Source organism: Vigna unguiculata, chromosome 11 (genome assembly GCF_037176805.1).
Source record: "Vigna unguiculata cultivar grain cowpea cultivar isolate G323 ecotype 2 chromosome 11, ASM3717680v1, whole genome shotgun sequence".
In the NCBI taxonomy this organism is placed as follows: Eukaryota; Viridiplantae; Streptophyta; class Magnoliopsida; order Fabales; family Fabaceae; genus Vigna; species Vigna unguiculata.
In genome coordinates this window covers 13,315,393-13,329,017 of record NC_140802.1, presented here as the reverse complement: position 1 = coordinate 13,329,017, position 13,625 = coordinate 13,315,393, and the positions used below count along the sequence as shown (strand labels likewise).

Below are 13,625 nucleotides of genomic sequence, written 5' to 3'. Positions count from 1 at the left end.
CTGTTTTTTTTTTGCAATCAAATCCTAAATTATCACCTAAATCATTCCAACTGACTACTACCAAAATATCTTCAGACCAAAACAACCCACCTCACGTCCCCGTGCCCCTGCGCCGCGCCAAGTGTTCAAACTTAGGCCCAATGTGAAACCCATATGTACATTGATCGTGCAATACTTCACACGTGCGATCATACCAGCACTAATACACCGGAATCCATCAGAACTCCGCAGTTAAGCGTGCTTGGGCGAGAGTATTAGTAGGATGGGTGACCTCCTGAGAGATCCTCGTGTTGCACCTCTTTTTTACGTTATTTTCTTTCCCTACGTTCTTTTCATCACTGTTTTTTTCTGCACTCAAATCCTAAATTATCACATAAATCATTCCAACTGACTACTACCAAAATCTCTTCAGACCAAAACAACCCACCTCACGTCCCCGTGCCCCCGCGCGGAGCCAAGTCTTCAAACATAGGCCCAATGCGAAACCCATATGTACATTGATCGTGCAATGCTTCACAGGTGCGATCATACCAGCACTAATGCACCGGATCCCATCAGAACTCCGCAGTTAAGCGTGCTTGGTCGAGAGTAGTACGAAGATGGGTGACCTCCTGGGAAGTCCTCGTGTTGCACCTCTTTTTTACGTTATTTTCTTTTCCTACGTTCTTTTCATCACTGTTTTTTTTTTGCAATCAAATCCTAAATTATCACCTAAATCATTCCAACTGACTACTACCAAAATCTCTTCAGACCAAAACAACCCACCTCACGTCCCAGTGCCTCCGCGCCGCGCCAAGTGTTCAAAGTTAGGCCCAATGCGAAACCCATATGTACATTGATCGTGCAATACTTCACAGGTGCGATCATACCAGCACTAATGCACCGGATCCCATCAGAACTTCGTAGGTAAGCGTGCTTGGGCGAGAGTAGTACTAGGATGGGTGACCTCCTGGGAAGTCCTCGTGTTGCACCTCTTTTTCACGTTATTTTCTTTTCCTACGTTCTTTTCATCACTATTTTTTTTTTGCAATCAAATCGTAAATTATCACCTAAATGATTCCAACTGACTACTACCAAAATCTCTTCAGACCAAAACTACCCACCTCACGTCCCAGTGCCTCCGCGCCGCGCCAAGTGTTCAAAGTTAGGCCCAATGCGAAACCCATATGTACATTGATCGTGCAATACTTCACAGGTGCGATCATACCAGCACTAATGCACCGGATCCCATCAGAACTCCGTAGGTAAGCGTGCTTGGGCGAGAGTAGTACTAGGATGGGTGACCTCCTGGGAAGTCCTCGTGTTGCACCTCTTTTTTACGTTATTTTCTTTTCCTACGTTCTTTTCATCACTATTTTTTTTTGCAATCAAATCCTAAATGATTCCAACTGACTATTACTAAAATCTCTTCAGAACAAAACAACCCAGCTCACGTCCCCGCGCCCCCGCGCCGTGCCAAGTGTTCAAACTTAGGCCCAATGCGAAACCCATATGTACATTGATCGTGCCATACTTCACGGGTGCGATCATACCAGCACTAATCCACCGGATCCCATCAGAACTTCGCAGTTAAGAGTGCTTGGGCGAGAGTAGTAATAGGATGGGTGACTTGCTGGGATGTCCTCGTGTTGTACCTCTTTTTCACGTTATTTTCTTTTCCTACGTTCTTTTCATCACTGTTTTTTTTTGCAATCAAATTCTAAATTATCACCTAAATCTTTCCAACTGACTACTTCCAAAATCTCTTCAGACCAAAACAACCCACCTCACGTCCCCGTGCCCCCGCGCCGCGCCAAGTGTTCAAACTTAGGCCCAATGCGAAACCCATATGTACATTGATCGTGCAATAGTTCACAGGTGCGATCATACCAGCACTAATGCACCGGATCCCATCAGAACTCCGCAGTTAAGCGTGCTTGGGCGAGAGTAGTACAAGGATGGGTGACCTCCTGGGAAGTCCTCGTGTGGCACCTCTTTTTTACGTTATTTTCTTTTCCTACGTTCTTTTCATCAATGTTTTCTTTTGCAATCAAATCCTAAATTATCACCTAAATCATTCCAACTGACTACTACCAAAATCTCTTCAGACCAAAACAACCCACCTCACGTCCCCGTGCCCCCGCGCCGCGCCAAGTGTTCAAACTTAGGCCCAATGCGAAACCCATATGTACATTGATCGTGCAATACTTCACAGGTGCGATCATACCAGCACTAATGCACCGGATCCCATCAGAACTCCGCAGTTAAGCGTGCTTGGGCGAGAGTAGTACTAGGATGGGTGACCTCCTGGGAAGTCCTCGTGTTGCACCTCTTTTTTACGTTATTTTCTTTTCCTACATTCTTTTCATCACTGTTTTCTTTTGCAATCAAATCCTAAATTATCACCTAAATCATTCCAACTGACTACTACCAAAATCTCTTCAGACCAAAACAACCCACGTCCCCGTGCCCCCGCGCCGCGCCAAGTGTTCAAACTTAGGCCCAATGCGAAACCCATATGTACATTGATCGTGCAATACTTCACAGGTGCGATCATACCAGCACTAATGCATCGGATCCCATCAGAACTCCGCAGTTAAGTGTGCTTTGGCGAGAGTAGTACTAGGATGGGTGACCTCTTGGGAAGTCCTCGTGTTGCACCTCTTTTTTACGTTATTTTCTTTTCCTACGTTCTTTTCATCACTGTTTTCTTTTGCAATCAAATCCTAAATTATCACCTAAATCATTCCAACTGACTACTACCAAAATCTCTTCAGACCAAAACAACCCACCTCACGTCCCCGTGCCCCCGCGCCGCGCCAAGTGTTCAAACTTAGGCCCAATACGAAACCCATATGTACATTGATCGTGCAATACTTCACAGGTGCGATCATACCAGCACTAATGCACTGGATCCCATCAGAACTCCGCAGTTAAGCGTGCTTGGGCGAGAGTAGTACTAGGATGGGTGACCTCCTGGGAAGTCCTCGTGTTGCACCTCTTTTTTACGTTATTTTCTTTTCCTACGTTCTTTTCATCACTGTTTTCTTTTGCAATCAAATCCTAAATTATCACCTAAATCATTCCAACTGACTACTACCAAAATCTCTTCAGACCAAAACAACCCACCTCACGTCCCCGTGCCCCCACGCCGCGCCAAGTGTTCAAACTTAGGCCCAATGCGAAACCCATATGTACATTGATCGTGCAATACTTCACAGGTGCGATCATACCAGCACTAATGCATCGGATCCCATCAGAACTCCGCAGTTAAGTGTGCTTTGGCGAGAGTAGTACTAGGATGGGTGACCTCTTGGGAAGTCCTCGTGTTGCACCTCTTTTTTACGTTATTTTCTTTTCCTACGTTCTTTTCATCACTGTTTTCTTTTGCAATCAAATCCTAAATTATCACCTAAATCATTCCAACTGACTACTACCAAAATCTCTTCAGACCAAAACAACCCACCTCACGTCCCCGTGCCCCCGCGCCGCGCCAAGTGTTCAAACTTAGGCCCAATACGAAACCCATATGTACATTGATCGTGCAATACTTCACAGGTGCGATCATACCAGCACTAATGCACTGGATCCCATCAGAACTCCGCAGTTAAGCGTGCTTGGGCGAGAGTAGTACTAGGATGGGTGACCTCCTGGGAAGTCCTCGTGTTGCACCTCTTTTTTACGTTATTTTCTTTTCCTACGTTCTTTTCATCACTGTTTTCTTTTGCAATCAAATCCTAAATTATCACCTAAATCATTCCAACTGACTACTACCAAAATCTCTTCAGACCAAAACAACCCACCTCACGTCCCCGTGCCCCCACGCCGCGCCAAGTGTTCAAACTTAGGCCCAATGCGAAACCCATATGTACATTGATCGTGCAATACTTCACAGGTGCGATCATACCAACACTAATGCACCGGATCCCATCAGAACTCCGCAGTTAAGCGTGCTTGGGCGAGAGTAGTACTAGGATGGGTGACCTCCTGGGAAGTCCTTGTGTTGCACCTCTTTTTTACGTTATTTTCTTTTCCTACGTTCTTTTCATCACTGTTTTCTTTTGCAATCAAATCCTAAATTATCACCTAAATCATTCCAACTGACTACTACCAAAATCTCTTCAGACCAAAACAACCCACCTCACGTCCCCGTGCCCCCGCGCCGCGCCAAGTGTTCAAACTTAGGCCCAATACGAAACCCATATGTACATTGATCGTGCAATACTTCACAGGTGCGATCATACCAGCACTAATGCACTGGATCCCATCAGAACTCCGCAGTTAAGCGTGCTTGGGCGAGAGTAGTACTAGGATGGGTGACCTCCTGGGAAGTCCTCGTGTTGCACCTCTTTTTTACGTTATTTTCTTTTCCTACGTTCTTTTCATCACTGTTTTCTTTTGCAATCAAATCCTAAATTATCACCTAAATCATTCCAACTGACTACTACCAAAATCTCTTCAGACCAAAACAACCCACCTCACGTCCCCGTGCCCCCACGCCGCGCCAAGTGTTCAAACTTAGGCCCAATGCGAAACCCATATGTACATTGATCGTGCAATACTTCACAGGTGCGATCATACCAGCACTAATGCATCGGATCCCATCAGAACTCCGCAGTTAAGTGTGCTTTGGCGAGAGTAGTACTAGGATGGGTGACCTCTTGGGAAGTCCTCGTGTTGCACCTCTTTTTTACGTTATTTTCTTTTCCTACGTTCTTTTCATCACTGTTTTCTTTTGCAATCAAATCCTAAATTATCACCTAAATCATTCCAACTGACTACTACCAAAATCTCTTCAGACCAAAACAACCCACCTCACGTCCCCGTGCCCCCGCGCCGCGCCAAGTGTTCAAACTTAGGCCCAATACGAAACCCATATGTACATTGATCGTGCAATACTTCACAGGTGCGATCATACCAGCACTAATGCACTGGATCCCATCAGAACTCCGCAGTTAAGCGTGCTTGGGCGAGAGTAGTACTAGGATGGGTGACCTCCTGGGAAGTCCTCGTGTTGCACCTCTTTTTTACGTTATTTTCTTTTCCTACGTTCTTTTCATCACTGTTTTCTTTTGCAATCAAATCCTAAATTATCACCTAAATCATTCCAACTGACTACTACCAAAATCTCTTCAGACCAAAACAACCCACCTCACGTCCCCGTGCCCCCACGCCGCGCCAAGTGTTCAAACTTAGGCCCAATGCGAAACCCATATGTACATTGATCGTGCAATACTTCACAGGTGCGATCATACCAGCACTAATGCATCGGATCCCATCAGAACTCCGCAGTTAAGTGTGCTTTGGCGAGAGTAGTACTAGGATGGGTGACCTCTTGGGAAGTCCTCGTGTTGCACCTCTTTTTTACGTTATTTTCTTTTCCTACGTTCTTTTCATCACTGTTTTCTTTTGCAATCAAATCCTAAATTATCACCTAAATCATTCCAACTGACTACTACCAAAATCTCTTCAGACCAAAACAACCCACCTCACGTCCCCGTGCCCCCGCGCCGCGCCAAGTGTTCAAACTTAGGCCCAATACGAAACCCATATGTACATTGATCGTGCAATACTTCACAGGTGCGATCATACCAGCACTAATGCACTGGATCCCATCAGAACTCCGCAGTTAAGCGTGCTTGGGCGAGAGTAGTACTAGGATGGGTGACCTCCTGGGAAGTCCTCGTGTTGCACCTCTTTTTTACGTTATTTTCTTTTCCTACGTTCTTTTCATCACTGTTTTCTTTTGCAATCAAATCCTAAATTATCACCTAAATCATTCCAACTGACTACTACCAAAATCTCTTCAGACCAAAACAACCCACCTCACGTCCCCGTGCCCCCACGCCGCGCCAAGTGTTCAAACTTAGGCCCAATGCGAAACCCATATGTACATTGATCGTGCAATACTTCACAGGTGCGATCATACCAACACTAATGCACCGGATCCCATCAGAACTCCGCAGTTAAGCGTGCTTGGGCGAGAGTAGTACTAGGATGGGTGACCTCCTGGGAAGTCCTTGTGTTGCACCTCTTTTTTACGTTATTTTCTTTTCCTACGTTCTTTTCATCACTGTTTTCTTTTGCAATCAAATCCTAAATTATCACCTAAATCATTCCAACTGACTACTACCAAAATCTCTTCAGACCAAAACAACCCACCTCACGTCCCCGTGCCCCCGCGCCGCGCCAAGTGTTCAAACTTAGGCCCAATACGAAACCCATATGTACATTGATCGTGCAATACTTCACAGGTGCGATCATACCAGCACTAATGCACTGGATCCCATCAGAACTTCGCAGTTAAGCGTGCTTGGGCGAGAGTAGTACTAGGATGGGTGACCTCCTGGGAAGTCCTCGTGTTGCACCTCTTTTTTACGTTATTTTCTTTTCCTACGTTCTTTTCATCACTGTTTTCTTTTGCAATCAAATCCTAAATTATCACCTAAATCATTCCAACTGACTACTACCAAAATCTCTTCAGACCAAAACAACCCACCTCACGTCCCCGTGCCCCCACGCCGCGCCAAGTGTTCAAACTTAGGCCCAATGCGAAACCCATATGTACATTGATCGTGCAATACTTCACAGGTGCGATCATACCAGCACTAATGCATCGGATCCCATCAGAACTCCGCAGTTAAGTGTGCTTTGGCGAGAGTAGTACTAGGATGGGTGACCTCTTGGGAAGTCCTCGTGTTGCACCTCTTTTTTACGTTATTTTCTTTTCCTACGTTCTTTTCATCACTGTTTTCTTTTGCAATCAAATCCTAAATTATCACCTAAATCATTCCAACTGACTACTACCAAAATCTCTTCAGACCAAAACAACCCACCTCACGTCCCCGTGCCCCCGCGCCGCGCCAAGTGTTCAAACTTAGGCCCAATACGAAACCCATATGTACATTGATCGTGCAATACTTCACAGGTGCGATCATACCAGCACTAATGCACTGGATCCCATCAGAACTCCGCAGTTAAGCGTGCTTGGGCGAGAGTAGTACTAGGATGGGTGACCTCCTGGGAAGTCCTCGTGTTGCACCTCTTTTTTACGTTATTTTCTTTTCCTACGTTCTTTTCATCACTGTTTTCTTTTGCAATCAAATCCTAAATTATCACCTAAATCATTCCAACTGACTACTACCAAAATCTCTTCAGACCAAAACAACCCACCTCACGTCCCCGTGCCCCCACGCCGCGCCAAGTGTTCAAACTTAGGCCCAATGCGAAACCCATATGTACATTGATCGTGCAATACTTCACAGGTGTGATCATACCAACACTAATGCACCGGATCCCATCAGAACTCCGCAGTTAAGCGTGCTTGGGCGAGAGTAGTACTAGGATGGGTGACCTCCTGGGAAGTCCTTGTGTTGCACCTCTTTTTTACGTTATTTTCTTTTCCTACGTTCTTTTCATCACTGTTTTCTTTTGCAATCAAATCCTAAATTATCACCTAAATCATTCCAACTGACTACTACCAAAATCTCTTCAGACCAAAACAACCCACCTCACGTCCTAGTGCCTCCGCGCCGCGCCAAGTGTTCAAAGTTAGGCCCAATGCGAAACCCATATGTACATTGATCGTGCAATACTTCACAGGTGCGATCATACCAGCACGATCATACCAGCACTAATGCACCGGATCCCATCAGAACTCCGTAGGTAAGCGTGCTTGGGCGAGAGTAGTACTAGGATGGGTGACCTCCTGGGAAGTCCTCGTGTTGCACCTCTTTTTTACGTTATTTTCTTTTCCTACGTTCTTTTCATCCCTATTTTTTTTTGCAATCAAATCCTAAATGATTCCAACTGACTACTACTAAAATCTCTTCAGAACAAAACAACCCAGCTCACGTCCCCGCGCCCCCGCGCCGTGCCAAGTGTTCAAACTTAGGCCCAATGCGAAACCCATATGTACATTGATCCTGCCATACTTCACGGGTGCGATCATACCAGCACTAATCCACCGGATCCCATCAGAACTTCGCAGTTAAGCGTGCTTGGGCGAGAGTAGTAATAGGATGGGTGACTTGCTGGGATGTCCTCGTGTTGTACCTCTTTTTCACGTTATTTTCTTTTCCTTTGTTCTTTTCATCACTGTTTTTTCTTTTTGCAATCAAATCCTAAATTATCACCTAAATCATTCCAACTGACTACTACCAAAATCTCTTCAGACCAAAACAACCCACCTCACGTCCCCGTGCCCCCGCGCCGCGCTAAGTGTTCAAACTTAGGCCCAATGCGAAACCCATATGTACATTGATCGTGCAATACTTCACAGGTGCGATCATACCAGCACTAATGCACCGGATCCCATCAGAACTCCGCAGTTAAGCGTGCTTGGGCGAGAGTTGTACTAGGATGGGTGACCTCCTGGGAAGTCCTTGTGTTGCACCTCTTTTTTACGTTATTTTCTTTTCCTACGTTCTTTTCATCACTGTTTTCTTTTGCAATCAAATCCTAAATTATCACCTAAATCATTCCAACTGACTACTACCAAAATCTCTTCAGACCAAAACAACCCACCTCACGTCCCCGTGCCCCCGCGCCGCGCCAAGTGTTCAAACTTAGGCCCCATGCGAAACCCATATGTACATTGATCGTGCAATACTTCACAGGTGCGATCATACCAGCACTAATGCACCAGCTCCCATCAGAACTCCGCAGTTAAGCGTGCTTGGGCGAGAGTAGTACTAGGATGGGTGACCTCCTGGGAAGTCCTCGTGTTGCACCTCTTTTTTACGTTATTTTCTTTTCCTACGTTCTTTTCATCACTGTTTTCTTTTGCAATCAAATCCTAAATTATCACCTAAATCATTCCAACTGACTACTACCAAAATCTCTTCAGACCAAAACAACCCACCTCACGTCCCCGTGCCCCCGCGCCGAGCCATGTCTTCAAACTTAGGCCCAATGCGAAACCCATATGTACATTGATCGTGCAATGCTTCACAGGTGCGATCATACCAGCACTAATGCACCGAATCCCATCAGAACTCCGTAGTTAAGCGTGCTTGGTCGAGAGTAGTACTAAGATGGGTGACCTCCTGGGAAGTCCTCGTGTTGCACCTCTTTTTTACGTTATTTTCTTTTCCTACGTTCTTTTCATCACTGTTTTTTTTTTTGCAATCAAATCCTAAATTATCACCTAAATCATTCCAACTGACTACTACCAAAATCTCTTCAGACCAAAACAACCCACCTCACGTCCCAGTGCCTCCGCGCCGCGCCAAGTGTTCAAAGTTAGGCCCAATGCGAAACCCATATGTACATTGATCGTGCAATACTTCACAGGTGCGATCATACCAGCACTAATGCACCGGATCCCATCAGAACTCCGTAGGTAAGCGTGCTTGGGCGAGAGTAGTACTAGGATGGGTGACCTCCTGGGAAGTCCTCGTGTTGCACCTCTTTTTTACGTTATTTTCTTTTCCTACGTTCTTTTCATCACTATTTTTTTTTGCAATCAAATCCTAAATGATTCCAACTGACTACTACTAAAATCTCTTCAGAACAAAACAACCCAGCTCACGTCCCCGCGCCCCCGCGCCGTGCCAAGTGTTCAAACTTAGGCCCAATGCGAAACCCATATGTACATTGATCGTGCCATACTTCACGGGTGCGATCATACCAGCACTAATCCACCGGATCCAATCAGAACTTCGCAGTTAAGCGTGCTTGGGTGAGAGTAGTACTAGGATGGGTGACCTCCTGGGAAGTCCTCGTGTTGCACCTCTTTTTTACGTTATTTTCTTTTCCTACGTTCTTTTACTCACTGTTTTCTTTTGAAATCAAATCCTAAATTATCACCTAAATCATTCCAACTGACTACTACCAAAATCTCTTCAGACCAAAACAACCCACCTCACGTCCCCGTGCCCCCGCGCCGCGCCAAGTGTTCAAACTTAGGCCCAATGCGAAACCCATATGTACATTGATCGTGCAATACTTCACAGGTGCGATCAAACCAGCACTAATGCACCGGATCCCATCAGAACTCCGCAGTTAAGTGTGCTTGGGCGAGAGTAGTACTAGGATGGGTGACCTCCTGGGAAGTCCTCGTGTTGCACCTCTTTTTTACGTTATTTTCTTTTCCTACGTTCTTTTCATCACTGTTTTCTTTTGCAATCAAATCCTAAATTATCACCTAAATCATTCCAACTGACTACTACCAAAATCTCTTCAGACCAAAACAACCCACCTCACGTCCCCGTGCCCCCGCGCCAAGTGTTCAAACTTAGGCCCAATGCGAAACCCATATGTACATTGATCGTGCAATACTTCACAGTTGCGATCATACCAGCACTAATGCACCGGATCCCATCAGAACTCCGTAGGTAAGCGTGCTTGGGCGAGAGTAGTACTAGGATGGGTGACCTCCTGGGAAGTCCTTGTGTTGCACCTCTTTTTTACGTTATTTTCTTTTCCTACGTTCTTTTCATCACTGTTTTCTTTTGCAATCAAATCCTAAATTATTACCTAAATCATTCCAACTGACTACTACCAAAATCTCTTCAGACCAAAACAACCCACCTCACGTCCCCGTGCCCCCGCGCCGCGCCAAGTGTTCAAACTTAGGCCCAATGCGAAACCCATATGTACATTGATCGTGCAATACTTCACAGGTGCGATCATACCAGCACTAATGCACCAGCTCCCATCAGAACTCCGCAGTTAAGCGTGCTTGGGCGAGAGTAGTACTAGGATGGGTGACCTCCTGGGAAGTCCTCGTGTTGCACCTCTTTTTTACGTTATTTTCTTTTCCTACGTTCTTTTCATCACTGTTTTCTTTTGCAATCAAATCCTAAATTATCACCTAAATCATTCCAACTGACTACTACCAAAATCTCTTCAGACCAAAACAACCCACCTCACGTCCCCGTGCCCCCGCGCCGCGCCAAGTGTTCAAACTTAGGCCCAATGCGAAACCCATATGTACATTGATCGTGCAATACTTCACAGGTGCGATCATACCAGCACTAATGCACCGGATCCCATCAGAACTCCGCAGTTAAGCGTGCTTGGGCGAGAGTAGTACTAGGATGGGTGACCTCCTGGGAAGTCCTCGTGTTGCACCTCTTTTTTACGTTATTTTCTTTTCCTACGTTCTTTTCATCACTATTTTCTTTTGCAATCAAATCCTAAATTATCACCTAAATCATTCCAACTGACTACTACCAAAATCTCTTCAGACCAAAACAACCCACCTCACGTCCCCGTGCCCCCGCGCCGCGCCAAGTGTTCAAACTTAGGCCCAATGCGAAACCCATATGTACATTGATCGTGCAATACTTCACAGGTGCGATCATACCAGCACTAATGCACCGGATCCCATCAGAACTCCGCAGCTAAGCGTGCTTGGGCGAGAGTAGTACTAGGATGGGTGACCTCCTGGGAAGTCCTCGTGTTGCACCTCTTTTTTACGTTATTTTCTTTTCCTACGTTCTTTTCATCACTGTTTTCTTTTGCAATCAAATCCTAAATTATCACCTAAATCATTCCAACTGACTACTACCAAAATCTCTTCAGACCAAAACAACCCACCTCACGTCCCCGTGCCCCCGCGCCGCGCCAAGTGTTCAAACTTAGGCCCAATGCGAAACCCATATGTACATTGATCGTGCAATACTTCACAGGTGCGATCATACCAGCACTAATGCACCGGATCCCATCAGAACTCCGCAGTTAAGCGTGCTTGGGCGAGAGTAGTACTAGGATGGGTGACCTCCTGGGAAGTCCTCGTGTTGCACCTCTTTTTTACGTTATTTTCTTTTCCTACGTTCTTTTCATCACTGTTTTCTTTTGCAATCAAATCCTAAATTATCACCTAAATCATTCCAACTGACTACTACCAAAATCTCTTCAGACCAAAACAACCCACCTCACGTCCCCGTGCCCCCGCGCCGCGCCAAGTGTTCAAACTTAGGCCCAATGCGAAACCCATATGTACATTGATCGTGCAATACTTCACAGGTGCGATCATACCAGCACTAATGCACCGGATCCCATCAGAACTCCGCAGTTAAGCGAGCTTGGGCGAGAGTAGTACTAGGATGGGGGACCTCCTGGGAAGTCCTCGTGTTGCACCTCTTTTTTACGTTATTTTCTTTTCCTACGTTCTTTTCATCACTGTTTTCTTTTGCAATCAAATCCTAAATTATCACCTAAATCATTCCAACTGACTACTACCAAAATCTCTTCAGACCAAAACAACCCACCTCACGTCCCCGTGCCCCCGCGCCGCGCCAAGTGTTCAAACTTAGGCCCAATGCGAAACCCATATGTACATTGATCGTGCAATACTTCACAGGTGCGATCATACCAGCACTAATGCACCGGATCCCATCAGAACTCCGCAGTTAAGCGTGCTTGGGCGAGAGTAGTACTAGGATGGGTGACCTCCTGGGAAGTCCTCGTGTTGCACCTCTTTTTTACGTTATTTTCTTTTCCTACGTTCTTTTCATCACTGTTTTTTTTTGCAATCAAATTCTAAATTATCACCTAAATCTTTCCAACTGACTACTTCCAAAATCTCTTCAGACCAAAACGACCCACCTCACGTCCCCGTGCCCCCGCGCCGCGCCAAGTGTTCAAACTTAGGCCCAATGCGAAACCCATATGTACATTGATCGTGCAATACTTCACAGGTGCGATCATACCAGCACTAATGCACCGGATCCCATCAGAACTCCGCAGTTAAGCGTGCTTGGGCGAGAGTAGTACTAGGATGGGTGACCTCCTGGGAAGTCCTCGTGTGGCACCTCTTTTTTACGTTATTTTCTTTTCCTACGTTCTTTTCATCACTGTTTTCTTTTGCAATCAAATCCTAAATTATCACCTAAATCATTCCAACTGACTACTACCAAAATCTCTTCAGACCAAAACAACCCACCTCACGTCCCCGTGCCCCCGCGCCGCGCCAAGTGTTCAAACTTAGGCCCAATGCGAAACCCATATGTACATTGATCGTGCAATACTTCACAGGTGCGATCATACCAGCACTAATGCACCGGGTCCCATCAGAACTCCGCAGTTAAGCGTGCTTGGGCGAGAGTAGTACTAGGATGGGTGACCTCCTGGGAAGTCCTTGTGTTGCACCTCTTTTTTACGTTATTTTCTTTTCCTACGTTCTTTTCATCACTATTTTCTTTTGCAATCAAATCCTAAATTATCACCTAAATCATTCCAACTGACTACTACCAAAATCTCTTCAGACCAAAACAACCCACCTCACGTCCCCGTGCCCCCGCGCCGCGCCAAGTGTTCAAACTTAGGCCCAATGCGAAACCCATATGTACATTGATCGTGCAATACTTCACAGGTGCGATCATACCAGCACTAATGCACCGGATCCCATCAGAACTCCGCAGCTAAGCGTGCTTGGGCGAGAGTAGTACTAGGATGGGTGACCTCCTGGGAAGTCCTCGTGTTGCACCTCTTTTTTACGTTATTTTCTTTTCCTACGTTCTTTTCATCACTGTTTTCTTTTGCAATCAAATCCTAAATTATCACCTAAATCATTCCAACTGACTACTACCAAAATCTCTTCAGACCAAAACAACCCACCTCACGTCCCCGTGCCCCCGCGCCGCGCCAAGTGTTCAAACTTAGGCCCAATGCGAAACCCATATGTACATTGATCGTGC

At 45.9% G+C, this 13,625-nt stretch overlaps 35 non-coding genes and 5 pseudogenes across 35 annotated transcripts; all 40 read left to right on the top strand.

Moving 5' to 3' along the window:
• The first annotated feature begins 180 nt into the window (after positions 1–180).
• LOC114170756 (5S ribosomal RNA) lies at positions 181–299 on the top strand (annotated as a pseudogene).
• A 218-nt stretch (positions 300–517) lies between these two features.
• LOC114170763 (5S ribosomal RNA) lies at positions 518–636 on the top strand. The gene has a single exon (XR_003601144.2). It is a non-coding gene; the product is annotated as a 5S ribosomal RNA (ribosomal RNA).
• Positions 637–855: 219 nt separating this feature from the next.
• LOC114170826 (5S ribosomal RNA) lies at positions 856–974 on the top strand. Its single transcript, XR_003601205.2, has one exon. It is a non-coding gene; the product is annotated as a 5S ribosomal RNA (ribosomal RNA).
• A 219-nt stretch (positions 975–1,193) lies between these two features.
• Positions 1,194–1,312, top strand: LOC146881523 (5S ribosomal RNA). The gene has a single exon (XR_014987106.1). It is a non-coding gene; the product is annotated as a 5S ribosomal RNA (ribosomal RNA).
• Positions 1,313–1,518: 206 nt separating this feature from the next.
• On the top strand, positions 1,519–1,637 carry LOC146881522 (5S ribosomal RNA; annotated as a pseudogene).
• Positions 1,638–1,855: 218 nt separating this feature from the next.
• On the top strand, positions 1,856–1,974 carry LOC146881521 (5S ribosomal RNA). Its single transcript, XR_014987245.1, has one exon. It is a non-coding gene; the product is annotated as a 5S ribosomal RNA (ribosomal RNA).
• Positions 1,975–2,192: 218 nt separating this feature from the next.
• LOC146881520 (5S ribosomal RNA) lies at positions 2,193–2,311 on the top strand. The gene has a single exon (XR_014986969.1). It is a non-coding gene; the product is annotated as a 5S ribosomal RNA (ribosomal RNA).
• Positions 2,312–2,524: 213 nt separating this feature from the next.
• LOC146881519 (5S ribosomal RNA) lies at positions 2,525–2,643 on the top strand. The gene has a single exon (XR_014987266.1). It is a non-coding gene; the product is annotated as a 5S ribosomal RNA (ribosomal RNA).
• Positions 2,644–2,861: 218 nt separating this feature from the next.
• LOC146881518 (5S ribosomal RNA) lies at positions 2,862–2,980 on the top strand. Its single transcript, XR_014987092.1, has one exon. It is a non-coding gene; the product is annotated as a 5S ribosomal RNA (ribosomal RNA).
• A 218-nt stretch (positions 2,981–3,198) lies between these two features.
• Positions 3,199–3,317, top strand: LOC146881517 (5S ribosomal RNA). The gene has a single exon (XR_014987265.1). It is a non-coding gene; the product is annotated as a 5S ribosomal RNA (ribosomal RNA).
• A 218-nt stretch (positions 3,318–3,535) lies between these two features.
• On the top strand, positions 3,536–3,654 carry LOC146881516 (5S ribosomal RNA). The gene has a single exon (XR_014987091.1). It is a non-coding gene; the product is annotated as a 5S ribosomal RNA (ribosomal RNA).
• Positions 3,655–3,872: 218 nt separating this feature from the next.
• On the top strand, positions 3,873–3,991 carry LOC146881515 (5S ribosomal RNA). The gene has a single exon (XR_014987198.1). It is a non-coding gene; the product is annotated as a 5S ribosomal RNA (ribosomal RNA).
• Positions 3,992–4,209: 218 nt separating this feature from the next.
• On the top strand, positions 4,210–4,328 carry LOC146881514 (5S ribosomal RNA). The gene has a single exon (XR_014987090.1). It is a non-coding gene; the product is annotated as a 5S ribosomal RNA (ribosomal RNA).
• Positions 4,329–4,546: 218 nt separating this feature from the next.
• Positions 4,547–4,665, top strand: LOC146881513 (5S ribosomal RNA). Its single transcript, XR_014987264.1, has one exon. It is a non-coding gene; the product is annotated as a 5S ribosomal RNA (ribosomal RNA).
• Positions 4,666–4,883: 218 nt separating this feature from the next.
• On the top strand, positions 4,884–5,002 carry LOC146881512 (5S ribosomal RNA). Its single transcript, XR_014987089.1, has one exon. It is a non-coding gene; the product is annotated as a 5S ribosomal RNA (ribosomal RNA).
• Positions 5,003–5,220: 218 nt separating this feature from the next.
• LOC146881511 (5S ribosomal RNA) lies at positions 5,221–5,339 on the top strand. The gene has a single exon (XR_014987262.1). It is a non-coding gene; the product is annotated as a 5S ribosomal RNA (ribosomal RNA).
• Positions 5,340–5,557: 218 nt separating this feature from the next.
• Positions 5,558–5,676, top strand: LOC146881510 (5S ribosomal RNA). Its single transcript, XR_014987088.1, has one exon. It is a non-coding gene; the product is annotated as a 5S ribosomal RNA (ribosomal RNA).
• A 218-nt stretch (positions 5,677–5,894) lies between these two features.
• On the top strand, positions 5,895–6,013 carry LOC146881509 (5S ribosomal RNA). Its single transcript, XR_014987197.1, has one exon. It is a non-coding gene; the product is annotated as a 5S ribosomal RNA (ribosomal RNA).
• Positions 6,014–6,231: 218 nt separating this feature from the next.
• LOC146881508 (5S ribosomal RNA) lies at positions 6,232–6,350 on the top strand. Its single transcript, XR_014987215.1, has one exon. It is a non-coding gene; the product is annotated as a 5S ribosomal RNA (ribosomal RNA).
• A 218-nt stretch (positions 6,351–6,568) lies between these two features.
• Positions 6,569–6,687, top strand: LOC146881507 (5S ribosomal RNA). The gene has a single exon (XR_014987261.1). It is a non-coding gene; the product is annotated as a 5S ribosomal RNA (ribosomal RNA).
• A 218-nt stretch (positions 6,688–6,905) lies between these two features.
• On the top strand, positions 6,906–7,024 carry LOC146881506 (5S ribosomal RNA). Its single transcript, XR_014987087.1, has one exon. It is a non-coding gene; the product is annotated as a 5S ribosomal RNA (ribosomal RNA).
• Positions 7,025–7,242: 218 nt separating this feature from the next.
• LOC146881505 (5S ribosomal RNA) lies at positions 7,243–7,361 on the top strand. Its single transcript, XR_014987230.1, has one exon. It is a non-coding gene; the product is annotated as a 5S ribosomal RNA (ribosomal RNA).
• Positions 7,362–7,593: 232 nt separating this feature from the next.
• Positions 7,594–7,712, top strand: LOC146881504 (5S ribosomal RNA; annotated as a pseudogene).
• Positions 7,713–7,918: 206 nt separating this feature from the next.
• LOC146881503 (5S ribosomal RNA) lies at positions 7,919–8,037 on the top strand (annotated as a pseudogene).
• Positions 8,038–8,258: 221 nt separating this feature from the next.
• On the top strand, positions 8,259–8,377 carry LOC146881502 (5S ribosomal RNA). The gene has a single exon (XR_014987146.1). It is a non-coding gene; the product is annotated as a 5S ribosomal RNA (ribosomal RNA).
• Positions 8,378–8,595: 218 nt separating this feature from the next.
• LOC146881501 (5S ribosomal RNA) lies at positions 8,596–8,714 on the top strand. Its single transcript, XR_014987252.1, has one exon. It is a non-coding gene; the product is annotated as a 5S ribosomal RNA (ribosomal RNA).
• Positions 8,715–8,932: 218 nt separating this feature from the next.
• LOC146881500 (5S ribosomal RNA) lies at positions 8,933–9,051 on the top strand. Its single transcript, XR_014987256.1, has one exon. It is a non-coding gene; the product is annotated as a 5S ribosomal RNA (ribosomal RNA).
• Positions 9,052–9,271: 220 nt separating this feature from the next.
• Positions 9,272–9,390, top strand: LOC146881499 (5S ribosomal RNA). Its single transcript, XR_014987105.1, has one exon. It is a non-coding gene; the product is annotated as a 5S ribosomal RNA (ribosomal RNA).
• Positions 9,391–9,596: 206 nt separating this feature from the next.
• LOC146881498 (5S ribosomal RNA) lies at positions 9,597–9,715 on the top strand (annotated as a pseudogene).
• Positions 9,716–9,933: 218 nt separating this feature from the next.
• LOC146881497 (5S ribosomal RNA) lies at positions 9,934–10,052 on the top strand. Its single transcript, XR_014987172.1, has one exon. It is a non-coding gene; the product is annotated as a 5S ribosomal RNA (ribosomal RNA).
• Positions 10,053–10,265: 213 nt separating this feature from the next.
• LOC146881496 (5S ribosomal RNA) lies at positions 10,266–10,384 on the top strand. Its single transcript, XR_014987247.1, has one exon. It is a non-coding gene; the product is annotated as a 5S ribosomal RNA (ribosomal RNA).
• A 218-nt stretch (positions 10,385–10,602) lies between these two features.
• Positions 10,603–10,721, top strand: LOC146881495 (5S ribosomal RNA). The gene has a single exon (XR_014987251.1). It is a non-coding gene; the product is annotated as a 5S ribosomal RNA (ribosomal RNA).
• Positions 10,722–10,939: 218 nt separating this feature from the next.
• On the top strand, positions 10,940–11,058 carry LOC146881494 (5S ribosomal RNA). Its single transcript, XR_014986968.1, has one exon. It is a non-coding gene; the product is annotated as a 5S ribosomal RNA (ribosomal RNA).
• Positions 11,059–11,276: 218 nt separating this feature from the next.
• Positions 11,277–11,395, top strand: LOC146881493 (5S ribosomal RNA). Its single transcript, XR_014986991.1, has one exon. It is a non-coding gene; the product is annotated as a 5S ribosomal RNA (ribosomal RNA).
• Positions 11,396–11,613: 218 nt separating this feature from the next.
• On the top strand, positions 11,614–11,732 carry LOC146881492 (5S ribosomal RNA). Its single transcript, XR_014986967.1, has one exon. It is a non-coding gene; the product is annotated as a 5S ribosomal RNA (ribosomal RNA).
• A 218-nt stretch (positions 11,733–11,950) lies between these two features.
• LOC146881491 (5S ribosomal RNA) lies at positions 11,951–12,069 on the top strand. The gene has a single exon (XR_014987171.1). It is a non-coding gene; the product is annotated as a 5S ribosomal RNA (ribosomal RNA).
• Positions 12,070–12,287: 218 nt separating this feature from the next.
• Positions 12,288–12,406, top strand: LOC146881490 (5S ribosomal RNA). The gene has a single exon (XR_014986966.1). It is a non-coding gene; the product is annotated as a 5S ribosomal RNA (ribosomal RNA).
• A 218-nt stretch (positions 12,407–12,624) lies between these two features.
• On the top strand, positions 12,625–12,743 carry LOC146881489 (5S ribosomal RNA). Its single transcript, XR_014987154.1, has one exon. It is a non-coding gene; the product is annotated as a 5S ribosomal RNA (ribosomal RNA).
• A 218-nt stretch (positions 12,744–12,961) lies between these two features.
• Positions 12,962–13,080, top strand: LOC146881488 (5S ribosomal RNA). The gene has a single exon (XR_014987167.1). It is a non-coding gene; the product is annotated as a 5S ribosomal RNA (ribosomal RNA).
• A 218-nt stretch (positions 13,081–13,298) lies between these two features.
• On the top strand, positions 13,299–13,417 carry LOC146881487 (5S ribosomal RNA). Its single transcript, XR_014986990.1, has one exon. It is a non-coding gene; the product is annotated as a 5S ribosomal RNA (ribosomal RNA).
• The last annotated feature ends 208 nt before the right edge of the window (positions 13,418–13,625 follow it).